Source organism: Chelonia mydas, chromosome 20, assembly GCF_015237465.2.
Source record: "Chelonia mydas isolate rCheMyd1 chromosome 20, rCheMyd1.pri.v2, whole genome shotgun sequence".
In the NCBI taxonomy this organism is placed as follows: domain Eukaryota; kingdom Metazoa; phylum Chordata; order Testudines; family Cheloniidae; genus Chelonia; species Chelonia mydas.
Genome location: NC_051260.2, coordinates 14,121,115 through 14,125,679, shown reverse-complemented (window position 1 = coordinate 14,125,679; position 4,565 = coordinate 14,121,115). Strand labels below are relative to the sequence as shown.

The 4,565-nt window shown below is 47.6% G+C and overlaps 1 protein-coding gene and 1 long non-coding RNA gene across 3 annotated transcripts in view; both read left to right on the top strand.

Moving 5' to 3' along the window:
• LOC102941668 (adhesion G protein-coupled receptor E3) overlaps positions 1-4,565 on the top strand; it is a 123,058-nt gene that overhangs the window by 77,518 nt on the left and 40,975 nt on the right. The gene's annotated exons all lie outside the window — the stretch shown is intronic.
• LOC122463405 overlaps positions 1-4,565 on the top strand; it is a 42,438-nt gene that overhangs the window by 31,049 nt on the left and 6,824 nt on the right. Inside the window, exon 5 of one of the 2 annotated variants that reach the window (XR_006286756.1) lies at positions 1,432-1,489. The exons of the other annotated variant lie outside the window; for it this stretch is intronic. This is a non-coding gene — a long non-coding RNA (uncharacterized LOC122463405). The remainder of the gene's footprint in view (positions 1-1,431; positions 1,490-4,565) is intronic. 2 annotated transcript variants of the gene reach the window in all.

Below are 4,565 nucleotides of genomic sequence, written 5' to 3'. Positions count from 1 at the left end.
CTGCTGGGGTGGGATGAATAAGGTTATGCAAATAGCCTGAAATGCAGCAGTTGTGCACAGAAGCCAGGAAAGCGGGGAGACCATGTTGCGTGCCATGGAGGGTAGCTATGCCACAACCCCTCTGCGGGGTGCATGGTCGTGGGATGGCTGGTTGAGTGGTGGTGAGGTGGCCACCTGGTCTGTGAACTGCATGGGTCTACTGCCCACACTTTGAAGAGCAGTGGTTCTCAATCGGGGGTATGCGTATCCCTGGTGGTACGCACAGGTCTTCCAAGGGGTACATCAGCTCATCTAGATATTTGCCTAGTTTTACAACAGGATACATTAAAAGCACCAGCAAAGTCAGTACAAATTAAAATTTCATACAGACAATGACTTGTTTATACTGCTCTATATACCATCCACTGACCTGTAAGTACCATATTTATATTCCAATTGATTTAATTTTACAATGATATGGTGAAAATGAGAAAGTCAGCCATTTTTCAGTAATAGTGTGCTGGGACACTTGTCTTTTTATGCCTGATTTTGTAAGCAAATGGTTTTTAAGTGAGGTGAAACTTGTTGGTGTGCAAGACAGATCAAACTCCTGGAAGGGGTGCAGTAGTTTGGAAAGGGTGAGAGCCACGCTGTAGAGTATAGGAGTCACCATACTGGATTGGACCTGTGGTTCATTTAGCCCAATATCCCGTCTCTACCAGAAGCCAGCCCCACTGCAGCTTCTCCTAGAGTTCATAGGAAGACCTGTGTGTCCTAGCTGCACCAATGTCCCCACGCCCTGGCTGTGGGTGGTTCGTGGAGAAAACACACAGTCCTTCCCTGGCTTTGCATAAATGGCTAGATTTTTATCCTACAACTCAATTGATACCTCAGTCCTGTAGCAGGGATCCGTGCCAGTGCAGGCCCCTGCCACAAATAAGCATGCCTATGCTATGAGCTGGGCTGTTGGAAAGTGGGCATCAATACACAGCATTCCCCCATCCGAGGCACCATGTACATCCTCCTTATGCCCTAAGCCTTGGGCTAGCCTTCTGCAGCGAGGTCTGGTTCATCCCTAGTGCATTGTGGGATACCGATCCCGTCAGATCGCCGGAGCAGCATGTAGCCCAGTAGCAGGTGGAGGGCTGGAGGTTATAGGCTGGCAACACTTTTATTTTTAAGCATCTATTTATTTGTTTTATAAATAAGATGGTCATTGATGCAGCAAACCACAGTGCTGTGAAGAAGAAGGGGCTAGAAGAGGATGTATCTGCACCTGCTAATAATGTATCACATTTGTTAAGTCCCAGTGATCTTCATCACCTATGTCCTGCCCACACAGGAAGGCGTCATGGGTTAGAGTAAGAAGGAGGCTCCCCATACTAGCTGTGAGCTCAGATGTGAGGGTCCTATTATGATCACTACAGTATGTGTGTGTGTGTTTCTCACCAGGCCCATCCACCCCTTGCAGCCAATGTTGTTCCAGTGCATTCTGGGATTCACCTGTCCGGTAGTTCCTGGGAGAAGGGGCTTGTGGGAATTTCTTAACACAAAGCACTGAATTGTGGGATGGAGGTCACAAGTGGGGGTGGAGGACAGGGCAACTGCAATTCTTGTGGGAAGAAACCAGTCCCAATCCAGACAAACCTGAGCTAATGACCGTGTTCCAGGCTTTACAGGCAGCTAAGTAACCCAAACCTTGGAAGCACGTGGGGATGCCTTGCAGGGGTCATGAGACCAGGGCATCCAAACAAGGGTTGCCTGCAATGACTTCTCATCTGCTATAGATAGAGGTCCTAAAGTAATCTTTCTCTGTGGAGAAAGAAGTGGTTAGGGACTATTTAGAAAAGCTGGACGTGCACAAGTCCATGGGGCCGGACGAGTTGCATCCGAGAGTGCTAAAGGAATTGGCGGATGTGATTGCAGAGCCATTGGCCATTATTTTTGAAAACTCGTGGCGAACGGGGGAAGTCCCAGATGACTGGAAAAAGGCTAATGTAGTGCCAATCTTTAAAAAAGGGAAGAAAGAGGATCCTGGGAACTACAGGCCAGTCAGCCTCACCTCAGTCCCCGGAAAAATCATGGAGCAGGTCCTCAAGGAATCAATCCTGAAGCACTTACACGAGAGGAAAGTGATCAGGAACAGTCAGCATGGATTCACCAAGGGTAGGTCATGCCTGACTAATCTAATCGCCTTCTATGATGAGATTACTGGTTCTGTGGATGAAGGGAAAGCAGTGGATGTATTGTTTCTAGACTTTAGCAAAGCTTTTGACACGGTCTCCCACAGTATTCTTGTCAGCAAGTTAAAGAAGTATGGGCTGGATGAATGCACTATAAGGTGGGTAGAAAGTTGGCTAGATTGTCGGGCTCAACGGGTAGTGATCAATGGCTCCATGTTTAGTTGGCAGCCGGTGTCAAGTGGAGTGCCCCAGGGGTCGGTCCTGGGGCCAGTTTTGTTCAATATCTTCATAAATGATCTGGAGGATGGTGTGGATTGCACTCTCAGCAAATTTGCGGATGATACTAAACTGGGAGGAGTGGTAGATACGCTGGAGGGCAGGGATAGGATACAGAGGGACTTAGACAAATTGGAGGATTGGGCCAAAAGAAACCTGATAAGGTTCAATAAGGATAAGCGCAGGGTCCTGCACTTAGGACGGAAGAACCCAATGCACAGCTACAGACTAGGGACCGAATGGCTCGGCAGCAGTTCTGCGGAAAAGGACCTAGGGGTTACAGTGGACGAGAAGCTGGACATGAGTCAGGAGTGTGCCCTTGTTGCCAAGAAGGCCAATGGCATTTTGGGATGTATAAGTAGGGGCATAGCGAGCAGATCGAGGGACGTGATCGTTCCCCTCTATTCGACATTGGTGAGGCCTCATCTAGAGTACTGTGTCCAGTTTTGGGCCCCACACTACAAGAAGGATGTGGATAAATTGGAGAGAGTCCAGCGAAGGGCAACAAAAATGATTAGGGGTCTGGAACACATGACTTATGAGGAGAGGCTGAGGGAACTGGGATTGTTTAGTCTGCAGAAGAGAAGAATGAGGGGGGATTTGATAGCTGCTTTCAACTACCTGAGAGGTGGTTCCAGAGAGGATGGTTCTAGACTATTCTCAGTGGTAGAAGCGGACAGAACAAGGAGTAATGGTCTCAAGTTGCAGTGGGGGAGGTTTAGGTTGGATATTAGGAAAAACTTTTTCACTAGGAGGGTGGTGAAACACTGGAATGCGTTACCTAGGGAGGTGGTAGAATCTCCTTCCTTGGAAGTTTTTAAGGTCAGGCTTGACAAAGCCCTGGCTGGGATGATTTGATTGGGGATTGGTCCTGCTTTGAGCAGTGGGTTAGACTAGATGACCTCCTGAGGTCCCTTCCAACCCTGATATTCTATGATTCTATGATTCTAATCCTTTAACTCTTGACTTGCTGAATCATATTACATGTTCATGCTGGATGGAGCAAAGATGTTTTCCCATCTTCACCATCCTTCCTCCCAGGGGCTCATGGCCTAAACTCCACAACATACATACACTGAAGAGTTCAGCCAAAGGGCCAGGCTCTGCACTCTTACCCGGGTGTAAATCTGGTGTCACTCCACTGAGTTCCAAGGTGTGACTCTGGATTTACACCAGTGTAACTAAGATCAGAATCTACTCCGGAGATCTTTATTTAGCACTATCAGAACTCCAACGTTCTGCTGCTCCTCGCCTTAACATGACATGCAGGAATTACACACAGAGGGGGCTTCATTCTGATCTTGTATATATGGGTGTAAATCATGAATAAGTCCATTAAATTCAATAGGCCAGATCAGCTGGTGTCAACATACAAACATACCAGATCCACATACACACTCTCGTGTGCACGCACATACATTCTCACACTGATTCACTCGGTGTCTCACACTTTCACTCATATGCCCCTGGTAAATGTGGTAAACCCACTCATGTACTGTCCACTAAAAGAGAAACCCACACAGCCTGCCATGCTCCAGCAGAGGGGATCTGTGAATTTGCATGCGCCGGCAAAATGTTTGTAACAATCTCTCTGTTTTTTAAAAAAGAAAACGCCCAGAACAGAAACTCCCCTCAGATGTCAAAGAGCATGAAACTGAATCTGCTGCTGAAAGAGCATAAAGGGTACGTAACGCAAAGAGGTGAACGCAAAATGAGAGCGTGAGAGAGAGAGAGATGACCACTTTTGTGGGCCACATCTTCAGCGGTTGTAAATAGGCATAGTGCTATCTGAAGTCAATGGAACTATGTAAATACACACTGGCTGGAGATATGCCTGACTGACTCCAAGGAGCAATGCTGATTTACATCAGCTGGAGATGCGGCCTCTTAATGCCAGTTATTTTACACCAGCTATGGATTGGGCCCTGTGGACTCTAAAGCAGTGATGCTGAATCCGATGTACAGCAGATTGGGCTGCGTCCCGGCACCAGTTAGAAAATCACCTCTCCAACAAGCAGTTGTTTAATTAATATGTTTATCCCGCAGTCAGCCAGGCTGTGCCGACGGAGCAGGGCCCTCAGCCCCAGATGCCAGCTCCAAACATCTCAAGGGTGTAAAACAAAGAAC